This window comes from Triticum aestivum, chromosome 6A (genome assembly GCF_018294505.1).
Source record: "Triticum aestivum cultivar Chinese Spring chromosome 6A, IWGSC CS RefSeq v2.1, whole genome shotgun sequence".
Classification (NCBI taxonomy): Eukaryota; Viridiplantae; Streptophyta; class Magnoliopsida; order Poales; family Poaceae; genus Triticum; species Triticum aestivum.
The window spans coordinates 230,512,741-230,527,809 of NC_057809.1; positions in this window are offsets into that span (position 1 = coordinate 230,512,741).

Genomic DNA, 15,069 nt, shown 5'->3' on the forward strand with positions numbered 1-15,069 from the left:
CCTTGCAATTCCAAAATGATTAAATCCGAGGGAAACACATGCCTACCTATACTCAATGGCACTTGAAAACATCCTTTGCTGGCCATATACTCCGCTCCTGGTGAGCTTACTAACATAGGTGTTCTAAGATCCTTGGTGGGCAGTTTATACTTGTCCACTCATCCCCTTGATATGTATGAATGCGATGCACCAGTATCAAAAAGAACGATTGCAGTAAATGACTTAACCAAAAACTTACCTATTACTGCATCTGGCTGGGCTTCAACCTCCTCCATGTTAACGTGGTTCACCTATCCCCTGTTGAAAGGGTTCGGCTTCTTCCTAGAGCTTCCATTCCCATTTCCATTCTGGGTTTCAGGACATTCATTGGCATATTGTCCGGTCTTCTAACACTTATAACAAGTGACTTGGCTCAGGTCTCTCTTGGCTGGGGTTGATGGGATGGTACGATTCTAACCGTTGCTTCCCCCATTCCCTTTACCGTTCTTGGGGCCATTATGATTATGCGAACTCCCTCCTCCATGGGTATGCTGAAAATGTCCTCCCGATTTTAGGGTAAAATGTGGCTTCTGCTAAGCTCCTGAATTGTACTTCCCTTGTCCATACTTCCTCTTGCGGTTCTCAATCTGCTGCTGCTTCCCTTCCATCATAAGAGCACGATCTACCAGTTCCTGGTAGTTGTTGAAAGTTGCTACCATCAACTGCATGCTCAACTCATCATTCAGTCCTTCCAGAAACTTCTCCTGCTTAGCTGCATCCGTAGCAACGTCATCCGGGGCATAACGTGCTAACTTACTAAAGTCATCCACGTATTTGCCAACTGTCCGTCCTCCTTGGCGCAAGTTGCGAAACTCACGCTTCTTCATGGCCATAGCTCCTGCGGAAACATGGGCTATACGGAAAGCCTGCTGAAATTGGTCCCATGTCACTATGGCTATAGGGTAGGTGATGGTGTAATTTTCCCACCATGATGCTGCTGGTCCATCCAACTGATGTGCGGCAAAACACACCTTCTCAACGTCTGTACATCCTATAGTGGTTAACTCCCTTCCAATCTTGCGGAGCCAATCATCTGCTACTATAGGCTTGGTACTACTGGAGAACACCGGGGGATTTAGTCTAAGGAAACGGGTTAAGTGATCAATAGGTGGTGGTGGTGGTGGGTTCTTGTTGTTGTTGTTGTTCCCCTAATTCTGATTCTGGACTAGCAACTGCATCAATGCATTCTGCTACTGGATCAACTGAGTGAGCTCCGGTGGGAAGACAAATCCATTGTCACATCCCGGAGGCATCTGATGGGTTTAGAGGGGAGAGATTAGAATAGAATGAGGTCTAACGAGAAAGCACTACCCAGATGCACATGAGACAAACACAAACATTTCACTCAATCAATTAAACAAGGGCATACAATCGATCTAACTATCGCAAAAGTGATCGGACTACTCTATTTACATGGTGGTATACTACTACCGATGTGGTGGTCTATTAGAAATATTCCTCGGTTGCAGACTCCATGATATCTGCTCCAGCTTCGTCTTCAAAGTCATCATCGCTCAGGTCAAAGTTGGTGTCGTCGATGATGATATAGTCTTCCGGGCGAATCTCCTTGGGTTCTTCGTCTTCTTCTAATGGTGTGGGGTCTCCCATGAATATTCGATCTTCTTAATCAGGTCGTCATTCTTCTCCACTAGTACGATGATTTCCTCCTCATAATCTTCACGTGTAGCCTTGAGTTCTTACTCCAGTTCCGTGATTCTTGTCATCGCCTTCTTCAGATCTATCATGTATGTGCACATCTGGTTCTCCTGACGTCAAATGTGCTGGTTTAACTCCTGGATAAAAGCTGTGATTGATCTATCCTTCTTGGTGCTGATCATTTCCCAGTGCTCATCTCAGCACCCACAAATCTGGTAGATAGTATCCTTGAGATCATTGCGGTAAACTTCTCCAATACGTCCCATGGCGATGTGGGCCGCCATGCTCTTCCCTAGACTCCAGGTTGGTGCATCAAAGGAAAACTCTATGGGCTCGGTGACTCATGCGAATGTCCTTCCCGGAACTTAAACTTGAATCATCCAGCGCTCCTCCTCGGGTAAAGTGGCATTGTAAGTCCCGGTGAAGCTTGGTTCTCCGTTGTCCAGGTACTTAGTGACTTCCTTTAGGTGGCGTCCAAAGGGTGTATCTTCATCCAGTTGCATGAACTTGTTGCTTGCATCCGCCATCCTAAAAGAGTAGAAAAGATGAGGAGTCAGAAATGAGAAGAGTGAGTAGTGATCTAGGGCTTTAGCTTAGTGGTCGTGTCCTACAGTCAGCGTGTGCTCTGATACCATCTTGTAGCGACCAGACCTCAAACAGACTGATCTCTGTGCTTCAGTGTCATCCCTGGATTAGTAATGCTGACGCGCACAGTACTTGAAGGATTTATAACAGAGTAGCAATCACACACTTATTACAACGAGTGTCTCAAAAGAGAACTTATCACAAATAATATGGCTTAAGGCCATCTAATTACGATAACATCGAAAGGCTTGGAAGATAAGTGAGTCCATCAACTCCAACGGCATCACTGAGTATAGAACCACAACCTAAAGGCACCTTACTCGTCGTCTGAAAAGTCTGCAACATGAACGTTGCAGCCCGAAAACGGGTCAGCACATGGAATATGCTGGCAATGTAACACATAGAGAGTAATGAACATAAATAGGCTATACTACATGCATATTTGGTTGGTGGAAAGCTCTATGGTTACAGTTTTGCGCAAAGCCAGTTTTTCCCTACCACAAAGGAATACATTTTATTTAACTATCATGGTGGTTGTTAAACATTGAGAGTGTAGACACCCTCTCAATCCCAATTAAACATCATCATTAAAACCCAACAAAATTAATTAAAGTCACATGATGAGATTCACATGATAATCCAAGTACTAGATACTCAAGACGTCCATAACCGGGGACACGGCTAACCATGATTAGTTTATACACTCTGCAGAGGTTTGCGCACTTTTTCTCACAAGACTCGATCTCCTTCGCTGGGATTCTCGCACTACACGGTGTTTGAGAAATGGATGACCGAGACATAGTCTTTCAGAAGCGCTAGCACCTTACGATTAGGTAGACTGTTACACCTACTTTCCCCTACATCTGCGAGTCTACCACTGTAAGAGTTCGCACGACTTAATCAACTATGCTAGAGCCCATAATAGCTTGTAGCTGCACACGGAAGTTTCTAGTATTAATAATCTCATGATCACTTTGAGCCTGGGTGGCGGTCCATAAAGAAAAACAACATGCAATCGCTGGAATACCCAGATGTCTCAATCCACCCAGATGTGTATTAAAGTTGCCACCTTAAATAAACCATTAATTAACAATCTCACATCTGTCATGGATACACTCACCCAATCCACGTGTACTAGGATAGCATGGCAATATAAGCAAACGTAGAAGTAACTCCCAAGGGTTTGATAAATAAAACAGGTAATAGGTACTACCTCATCTACTTTCCCAAAACCCACAATTTAATTAGATCCTAATCATGCAATGTTTGAGGATTGATCTAATGCAATAAAACTGGGTAGTAAGAGGTATGATCAAAGTGTTACTTGCCTTGCTGATGATCCGTGAAACCTAGAGATTCCAAGTAGCAAGCGGCACACTCCGGGTACTCTATCGCAAACAAACAAGCACACAATAAGCACTCATCTAAAGCACATGTAAAACTTGAATAAGAGATCTAACGAGAAAGTTCAACTTAAGAACTCCGGTTTGCAAAAAGAATTAAATCAAACGAAGCAACGAAAGTCAAACGGCGAAAGAAACAAGCTTCGTTTACTAATCTGGATCTACGTCAAATTTTACATAAGCAAAAACTTGTTTGAGTTGGTTAAATGGAAAGATGGTTTCGAGACGAAACTCTAGGCGCTTGAATCGCCTAATTCTGATAAACGAGCAAAAAGTTAAACTAAAACAAAAATCGGCTGAGAAATCGCGATCAGAAATAATCGCGGAAAATCCGAGAAAAACAAAAAACGACGAACAGGCTAACGAATGAACATTGGTTGTCTGCAGCTAAACGATGAGAACCATTCGTTAAAACAAATGTACGGACGAACGTCCGCTAAATAAACTAAACCGGGGAAAAAATAAACATATCTAAACAAAGAAAACGACCACAGTTTCTATAAAAAACCGGGCGGTTAACTGGTGAAGACCGGCAGCGGCGGTGGCTACCTCCGGCGGCGTTGAACTCCGGCGGGGCGGCGGCGGTCGGTGGCGAGGAGGCGGCAGCGCGCGGCGCGAGCGACGGCGGCGGCAGCGGCTCGGGGCAGCTAAGGTTAGGGCGGGGCTGGGTGGCTCGGGCTGGGCTCGCCCAGCTTAGAAAGGCCGGCCGGCTACAGTCCGGGTCGGGTACGGCCCGGCTAGGTCAGTTCGTTTTTTTAATAGTTTCACGCTGAAAAACAAATAAAAGAAAAACTAAACGGACTCCAAAAATCTAGAAACAAATTTTCCCCGACTTCTAAAATCAAGCTGGACAAGGTAAACATTTATTTGGGGCCTTGATGCAATTGTGAAAAACACACATTTTTCCTAAATTCAAATAAAACAGCGAAAAACTCCAAAATAAAAAAATCTTATTTGATTTTTTTATTAAATCCTCAATATTCCTTTAATTTGGGAAATTCATTTTATTCCCTCTCACTTATTTTTATAATTGGAATTATTGAAGATAAAATAATTAAATCAAATGATCCTATTTTCTAAATTTGAGAAAACCCCAAATATGAAAATAACGAAATCCCCAACTCTCTCCATGGGTCCTTGAGTTGCGTAGGATTTCTAGGATCAAGCCAAAATGCAAATAAAATATAATATGCAATGATGATCTATGTATAACATTCCAAATTGAAAATTTGGGATTTTACAGTTGCATATCTAGGTACACCGCCGAAGGCATTCATATAGAGTCATATTTTGTTCTAAGTATCGAGTTATAATATTTGAGTTCTAAGAAAAATAAAAGTGTGATGATCATCATTATTAGAGCATTGTGCCAGTGAGGAAAGGATGATGGGGACTATGATTCCCCCACAAGTCGGGATGAAACTCCGGACTAAACATGAAAAGAAAAGAAAAAAAAGAGGCCATAAAAAAGAGAAGAGAAAAGGCCCAAATAAAAAATGAAATGAGAGAAAAAGAGAGAAGGGACAATGCTACTATCCTTTTACCACACTTGTGCTTCAAAGTAGCACCATGATATTCATAGTAGAGAGTCTCCTTTGTCGTCACTTTCATATACTAGTGGGAATTTTTCATTATAGAACATGGCTTGTATATTCCAATGATGGGCTTCCTCAAATTTCCCTAGGTCTTCATGAGCGAGCAAGTTGGATGCACACCCACTTAGTTTCTTTTTGAGCTTTCATATACTTATAGCTCTAGTGCATCCGTTGCAAGGCAATCCCTACTCACTCACATTGATATCTATTGATGGGCATCTCCATAGCCCGTTGATATGCCTAGTTGATGTGAGACTATCTTCCCCTTTTTTGTCTTCTCCACAACCACCATTCTATTCCACTTATAAGTGCTATGTCCATGGCTCACGCTCATGTATTGCGTGAAAATTGAAAAGGTTTTGAGAATGTCAAAAGTATGAAACAATTGCTTGGCTTGTCATCGGGGTTGTGCATGATTTAAATATTTTGTGTGGTGAAGATGGAGCATAGCCAGACTATATGATTTTGTAGGGATAAGTTTCTTTAGCCATGTTATTTTGAGAAGACATAATTGCTTTGTTAGTATGCTTGAAGTATTATTATTTTTATGTCTATTAAACTTTTGTCTTGAATCTTTCGGATCTGAATATTCATACCACAATTAAGAAGAATTACATTAAAATTATGCCAAGTAGCACTCTGCATCAAAAATTCGGTTTTTATCATTTACCTACACGAGGATGAGCAGGAATTAAGCTTGGGGATGCTTGATATGTCTCCAACGTATCTATAATTTTTGATTGCTCCATGCTATATTATCTACTGTTGTGGACATTATTGGGCTTTATTTTCCACTTTTATATTATTTTTGGGACGAGCCTATTAACCGGAGGCCCTGCCCAGAATTGCTATTTTTTGCCTTTTTTAGGGTTTCGAAGAAAAGGAATATCAAACGGAGTACAAATGGAATGAAACCTTCGGGAATGTGATTTTCTCAATAAACAAGACCCGGGAGACTTGGACCCTACGTCAAGACACAAAAGAGGAGGCCACGAGGTAGGTGGCGCGCCTACCCCCCCAGGCGCTCCCTCCACCCTCGTGGGCCCCCTGTTGCTCCACCGACGTACTCCTTCCTCCAATATATACCTATGTACCCCCAAACGATCAGATACGGAGCCAAAAACCTAATTCCACCGCCACAACTTTCTGTATCCACGAGATCCCATCTTGTGGCATGTTCCGGAGCTCCACCGGAGGGGGCATCAATCACAGAGGGCTTCTACATCAACACATAGCCTCTCCGATGAAGTGTGAGTAGTTCATCTCAGACCTACGGGTCCATAGTTATTAGCTAGATGGCTTCTTCTCTCTTTTTGGCTCTCAATACAATGTCCCCCCTCTCTTGTGGAGAACTATTTGATGTAATCTTCTTTTTGCGGTGTGTTTGTGGAGACCGATGAATTGTGGGTTTATGATCAAGTCTATCTATGAATAATATTTGAATATTCTCTGAATTCTTTTATGTATGATTGGTTATCTTTGCAAGTCTCTTCGAATTATCAGTTTGGTTTGGCCTACTAGATTGATCTTTCTTGCAATGGGAGAAGTGCTTAGCTTTGGGTTCAATCTTGCGGTGTCCTTTCCCAGTGACAGTAGGGGCAGCAAGGCACGTATTGTATTGTCCTCAGATGGGGTTTTCATCATATTGCATGAGTCTATCCCTCTACATCATGTCATCTTGCTTAAGGCATTACTCTATTTTTAACTTAATACTCTAGATGAATGCTCGATAGCGGTCGATGAGTGGAGTAATAGTAGTAGATGCAGGCAGGAGTCGGTCTACTTATCTCGGACGTGATGCCTATATACATGATCATACCTAGATATTCTCATAATTATGCTCAATTTTGTCTATTGCTCAACAGTAATTTGTTCACCCACCGTAGAATACCTATGCTCTCGAGAGAAGCCACTAGTGAAACCTATGGCCCCCGGGGTCTATCTTCATCATATTAATCTCCTACTACTTAGTTATTTCCTTTTCTTTTTTACTTTGCCTTTATTTTACTTTGCATCTTTATCACAAAAATACCAAAAATATTATCTTATCATATCTATCAAATCTCACTCTCGTAAGTGGCCGTGTAGGGATTGACAACCCCTATTCGCGTTGGTTGCGAAGATTTATTTGTTTTTTGCAGGTACGAGGGACTCGCTCATAGCCTCCTACTGGATTGATACATTGGTTCTCAAAAACTGAGGGAAATACTTACGCTACTTTGCTGGATCATCCCTTCCTCTTCGGGGAAAACCAACGCAATGCTCAAGAGGTAGCACTAACCTGCCAGCATCTTCTGACCATGACGTTCTAATCACTGGCAGCAGATTTGTTGCGCTGGGTAATCCGAGTGTGCTAGCCAGGCATTCTCCCAAACAGGAGGCCTTGGAAAGGCAGAAAGTATAGTTTGAGATGTCTCACTACGCTCACCTGAATGTTAGTGACGTGCTATCCAGCTATCTCAGTCATGTGCATTCCAGCCGTGACTCGGAAATTGAGATGGTCAAGCAATTGCAACTGAAACATGAGGTATGCTCTCTGGTTTATATATACTCTGCCAGCCCCCAAGTCTTTAGATTATGATGAACCTGAATGATGTGTAGACTTATGATATAGTTTGATACCTTGTCTTTAGAGTTTTCCTGAGTTCATCAGATTAGTATAAACTTCACCTGTAGTCCCCATGGGACGGTTCAATTTATCATAAATGACCCGGTACTTAACTTCATAATTATCTTAGATCAGTCCAAATAAGTAGTGTGATCTGGATCATCTTGAAAAACTCTTTGAATATCATGCATTATCCCCCAAGTGCCAAGCATTGTTACTTTGTAAAACACTTGGGACTTCAAAACATAAAGGAGTCATTTTGCATAAAAATTGCTTTGGCATACATTAGCCCCCAAGTGCCAAGTGGTATTGCATTGCAAAGCACTTGGAACTTTAATCATGAGAACCTTTAGTTAAATTTTGACACACATGTGTATGTTTGTAGACTGCCCTAACTGAATTGGGATCTCAATTGACGGATGCAAAGACCCGGCTGGTGGATCAGGAAGCAGAGATAAAGACTGCTAACTCCAAACTTCAATTGGGTCTCTCTGAAATAGAAAAGTTTAAGGCCATCTTGACTGAAAAGAAGAAATCCTGGGCCGATGAGAAGACCATGCTGATACAATGTGCCGAGACAGCAGAGGCGGCTCTTGAGGAGGTTACCACGGAGCTCACCGGTTTAAAAAACCGTGTGTCTCAAATGGTCTCCGCCATCTTTGGTGAGTCATTTGTATTAATCACTTATACTTTATTTTGACCAGGAATATAAGCCGCTTGCTGAGCCTTTGTTAAAAAACACTCACAAGTCCATGAAGTAAAAATCTGAACCAAGGCAGTGTGACAAAACTGAATGTAGTTTATACCTTGGTGGAGCAATTGTATACTGGCGCTCAACGAGCACTTGCTAATATCTCCCCTGCCAACCAAGGACCCAACCGTTTGAGTGATGTTTTGAAGAAGTTATTGATCTGACCCGCCAGGTTTCAATAGGTCAAACAATCCTATGCAAGAGCCGGAGCCCTGACTGCCTTGAGCCACTCCGAAGCCTGGGTGCCGGATTTAGACTCGGTGGACGTGGCTAAGGGGTACCCTGCTGTGAAGGAAGACGGGACTCCATTTGAGCAAGATGACTTTATTGCCTGTGTGAGGGGAGTTCGCCCTCAAGCTACCATTCTTGGAGAGGAGACCAACATCGATAAATATCAGCCGGGTTTGATATGGAGAATAAGAAGATGGCGACTCCCTCTTATAAAGTGGCAGATCTTATCCCGCCGGTTCGCCAACACACTTTTGCCCCGAAAGTCGACCCAGTCGGCCTGATTGACGATGAAGCAGAGTTCATTGCTCTGAACGGCTTTGACTAGTCCAATCCCAGCTTCCAACTAGTAGAGGGAGGTGAGCCGGCGAGGGGAGAGTCATAACCATATTTTGGGCTCTCAAAGCCTTGTAATAGATTAGTTTGAAAATGGCATGTTTTGCCTATGCCATCGTGCATAAAATGTTGCATATGACTCTTTGCCAATGATGTCAATATATATATGCAACACATCCGTGATTATATCTGCAATGTTTTAACTCTGTTCCTGTAAAAAATGGAAAAATTGTACTGGCGGTTTAGCACCGGACGGGTCAAAACACCCGGTATTTGACAATGAAATTATCATAGTGGAAAAAACAGAACGAGATGTAAGATAAACAAGGCTGAAAAACCTTTGATTAATGAAAAAACACAGAGAAACCTGTTCATGAATGACACTGTCATACCTGTGTTCTTTGAATCTGGATTGCCGATTTACATGACCCGGATGATGAGGTTGATAACCCAGTCTTTTGTAGAAGTCAATACTTCCATATGTCTGATGACTGTTATGCCTTGGCAACTCATTATCAAATAACCGAGACGGTTTAATTTGAAACCATATTGACAGTTAGATTTGAGATGATAAAAAATAGTAAGACAAAACACTAGGCTTCAGACAATGTAAATCAAAACATTTAAATAAAAACTGGAGGCTTCTGATTCGAATACGGTCAGTAAACCGGACCAAAGGGGTTAAGCTAAGATTCGAATACGATCATATAGCCCCCAATGGCTTTGGCATTGCGCCGATCAAGAGAGTACCGACAGCTATGTTCTGTTTGGTTCGAATACGACCTATGTTTGAATAGGAAGCCCCCAAATGACCTTGAGAGGTTTTTAATGACCCTGATTCAAATAGGATCCAAGTCGGACCCAAAAGGGGTTAAGCTATGATTCAGATACGATCAAGAAGCCCCCTAGTGAGTTTGGCTTTGAGCCGAGCAAGAGGGTTACGATAGCTATGTTCTCTTTGGTTCGAATACGACCTATGTTTGAAAAGGAAGCCCCCAAGTGACCATGAGGTTTACGGCTAGATTTGAATATGATTATGAGCCGGACCAAAAGGGTTAAGCTAGATTTGGATACGATCAGCCCCCTTTTGGTCATTTTAAATAATCAAAATAATAAAGATATATGATCATTAAAAGGGAAAAGGACAGAGGTCCTGCTTTATTACTTACATCAAAGTATGTACATGATTGGAGCCGGTGGCTTAAGTATAGTATGGCCGAAGCTGAGCAATGTTCCACGGCCGGCAGGTCTCCTCCTCTGACTTACGTGAGTCTTTGTGCTCTCGAACGTCAATGAGGTAATATGACCCGTTGTTTAAGTTCTTGCTAACCACAAAGGTTCCTTCCCAAGGCGAGGATAGCTTGTGTGCATCAGACAGATCCTGGATGAGCTGGAGCACCAGGTCACCTTCTTGAAAGGTTCTAGACTTAACCGGGTGGCTGTGATAACGGCGCAGGTCCTGTTGATAAATTACTGATCGAGCCACCGCCAAATCTCTCTCCTCATCTAACAAGTCAAGTGCATCCTGTCGGGCTTATTCATTATCAGCTTCAACGTAAGCCGCCACGCGAGGTGAGTCATGACGGATGTCACTAGGCAGAACTGCTTTTGCTCCATAAACCATGAATAAAGGCGTATAACCTATAGACCTGTTAGGAGTGGTATTGATACTCCACAGCATCGAGGCTAATTCCTCTACCCAACAACCCGGCATCCATTGTAAGGGAACCTTAAGCCAGGGCTTGAGACCTTTTAGGATTTCCTGATTTGCTCTCTCAGCTTGACCATTGGATTGGGGGTGAGCTACTGACGAAACATCAAGCCGAATATGCTCACGTTGACAAAACTCCTCCATAGCACCTTTGGACAGATTAGTGCTATTGTCAGTTATAATGCTGTGTGGAAAACCAAAGCGAAAGATCACCTTTTACATGAACTGAACCGCCGTGGCTGCATCACACTTGCTCACTGGCTCTGCCTCAACCCATTTCATGAATTTGTCAACTTCACCAAAAGATGTGTCTTTTTATCCTTGGATCTTTTGAAAGGTCCAACCATATCAAGCCCCCAAACCGCAAACGGCCAAGTGATTAGAATCATTCACAATTCTTGAGCCGGTACGTGTGCTCGTCGTGCGAACTTTTGACATCCATCACACCTACTGACCAAATCCTCTGTATCAGCATGAGACATTAACCAGTAAAATCCATGACGAAAAGCTTTGGCCACTAGAGATTTTGAGTCGGCATGATGGCCACAATCTCCCTCATGGATCTCACGAAGAATCTCTTGACCTTCTTCAGGAGAGACACATCGCTAAAACGCCCAGGTGACACTACAATGATATAATTCACCATTGGAAATTGTCATTAACTTAGACCGCCAGGTTATCTGTCTTGCCAAGGTCTCATCCTTTGGCAACTCGCCTCGGGTCATGTAAGCCATATGGCACTCTCCAATCTGGAATGATATGAAGAGACGCCACCAACTGGGCATCCGGTTCAGGAATGGCCAAGTCTTCCTCTGTAGGCAACTTGACAGAAGGGTTATGTAATACATCTAAAAAGGTGTTAGGTGGCACCGGCTTACGCTGAGATCCCAACCGGCTTAAAGCATCTGTCGCTTCTTTCTTTCTGCGATCAATGTGTTCCACCTGATACCCCTTGAAGTGTCCAGCCACAGCGTCCACCTCTCGACGATAAGCCACCATGAGAGGGTCCTTGGAATCCCAGTTGCCTGACACCTGCTGAGCCACCAAATCTGAGTAGCCAAGGCACCGTACCCGGCTCAAACTCATCTCTTTAGCCATTCGAAGACCATGGAGCAAGGCCTCATATTCTGCTGCGTTGTTAGTACAAGGAAACATCAATCGCAACACATAACAAAACTTGTCACCTCGAGGAGAAGTTAAAACAACTCCAGCCCCCGAGCCTTCCAACTGTTTGGACCCATCAAAATGAATCGTCCAATATGCATTGTCTGGCTTTTCTTCAGGTGTCTGTAACTCTATCCAATCGTTAATGAAATCGACCAACACTTGAGACTTGATCGCAGTACGTGGCACATACTTTACACCATGAAACCCATGTTCAATGGCCCACTTGGCGACTCGTCCTGTGGCTTCTCTATTTTGAATAATATCTCCTACTGGAGCAGAGCTAACCAAAGTGATGGGGTGACCCTGAAAGTAATGCTTGAGCTTCTGGCTTGCCATGAACAGCCCATAAACAAGCTTCTGCCAATGTGGATACCTTTGCTTAGATTCAATGAGCACCTCACTGACGTAGTAAACCGGCTGCTGGACCGGATGTTCCTTACCAATTTCCTTGCGCTCCACCACAATAGCCACACTGACAGCACGTGAGTTAGCAGCCACATATAACAACAATGGTTCTTTCTCAACAGGAGCAGCCAGAACTGGCGGCTCAGCGAGCTATCTCTTCATATCCTCAAAGGCAGAGTTAGCAGCATCACTCCAAATAAAGTGATCCACCTTTTTCATCATTTGATACAATGGCATAGCCTTCTTACCCACCCGGCTTATAAAATGGCTTAAAGCTGCGACACAGCCCGCCAGACGCTGAACGTCATTGATGCACGGCGGTTTAGCCAAAGATGTGATTGCCTTAATTTTCTCCTAGTTAGCCTCAATGCCTCTGTTAGACACCAAAAACCCCAAGAGCTTGCTGCTACCTCTTGAGCACTGCGTTGGATTTCCCCGAAGAGGAAGGGATGATGCAGCAAAGTAGCGTAAGTATTTCCCTCAGTTTTTGAGAACCAAGGTATCAATCCAGTAGGAGGCTACGCTCGAGTCCCTCGTACCTACACAAAAACAATAGCTCAACACAACCAACGCGCTTAGGGTTGTCAATCCCTTCACGGTCACCTACGAAAGTGAGATCTGATAGAGATGATAAATAATATTTTTGGTATTTTTGATATAGAGATGCAAAGTAAATAAAGTAAAGTCAAAGTAAAAGCAAAGCAATAATAAAGTAATGGAGATTGATATGATAAGGAAGAGACCTGGGGGCCATAGGTTTCACTAGTGGCTTCTCTCAAGAGCATAAGTATTCTACGGTGGGTGAACAAGTTACTGTTGAGAAATTGATAGAATTGAGCATAGTTATGAGAATATCTAGGTATGATCATGTATATAGGCATCACATCCGAGACAAGTAGACCGAAATGATTCTGCATCTACTACTATTACTCCACTCATCGACCGCTATCCAGCATGCATCTAGAGTATTAAGTTAAAAACAGAGTAACGCCTTAAGCAAGATGACATGATGTAGAGGGATAGTTTCATGCAATATGATAAAAACCCCATCTTGTTATCCTTGATGGCAACAATACAATATGTGCCTTGTTGCCCCTTCTGTCACTGGGAAAGGACACCGCAAGATTGAACCCAAAGCTAAGCACTTCTCCCATGGCAAGAACAACCAATCTAGTAGGCCAAACCAAACTGATAATTCGAAGAGACTTGCAAAGATAACCAATCATACATAAAAGAATTCAGAGAAGATTCAAATATTATTCATAGATAGACTAGATCATAAACCCACAATTCATCGGTCTCAACAAACACACCGCAAAAAGAAGATTACATCGAATAGATCTCCACTAGAGAGGGGGAGAACATTGTATTGAGATCCAAAAGGAGAGAAGAATCCATCTATCTACTAGCTATGGACCCGTAGGTCTGAACTAAACTACTCACACTTCATCGGAGGGGCTTGGATGATGATGTAGAAGCCGTCCGTGATTGATGCCTCCTCCGGCGGAGCTCTGGAACAAGCCCCAAGATGGGATCTCGTGGATACAGAAAGTTGCGGCGCTGGAATTAAGTTTTTGGCTCTTGTTCTAATCGTTTGGGGATACGTGGATATATATGGGAGGAAGAAGTACGTCGGTGGAGCTTCGAGGGGGCCACAAGGCAGGGGGCGCGCCCTAGGGGGGGCCCTACACTCGTGACCACCTTGTGGCTTTCTTGACGGAGGGTCCAAGTCTCCTGGATCTTATCTGATGAGAAAATCACGTTTCCGAAGGTTTCATTCCGTTTGGACTCCGGTTGATATTCCTTTTCTTCGAAACCCTAAAACAGGCAAAAACAACAATTTTGGCCTGGGCCTCAGGTTAATAGGTTAGTCCCAAAAAAGAATATAAAAGTGGAAAATAAAGCCCAATAATGTCTAAAACAGTAGATAATATAGCATGGAGCAATCAACAATTATAGATACGTTGGAGACGTATCACTTGCCAGCTGGGACTCCAAAAACACACTTGGCCGGGTTAAGCATCATCTTGTAGACCTGGAGGTTATCAAAGGTTTCCTTCAGTTCAGCTACCAAGGTTTCCTTCTCTCTGGATTTTACCACTATGTCATCCACATAAGCATGAACATTATGCCCAATCTGTTTATGAAGGCAATTCTGTACACACCGCTGATAAGTCGCCTGGGCACTCTTAAGCCCAAAAGGCATAGACACATAGCAGAAGGCTCCAAACGGAGTGAGGAAAGTTGTCTTCTCCTCGTCCTTTACTGCCATCTTGTTCTGATGATAACCAAAGTAAGCATCCAAAAAACTCAAACGCTCACAACCCGCCACAACATCAATGATTTGATCAATACGAGGGAGAGCAAAAGGGTCATCCGGACAAGCCTTGTTCAAATCTGTGTAATCCACACACATGTGCCAGGTGCCATTCTTTTTTAGCACAAGCACCGGGTTAGCCAACCACTCTGGGTGAAAAACATCAACAATGAACCCGGCCGCCAAGAGCCGGGCCACCTCTTCTCCGATAGCCTTGCGCCTGTCCTTGTTAAACCACCGAAGAAATTGCCTGACCGGCTTGAACTTT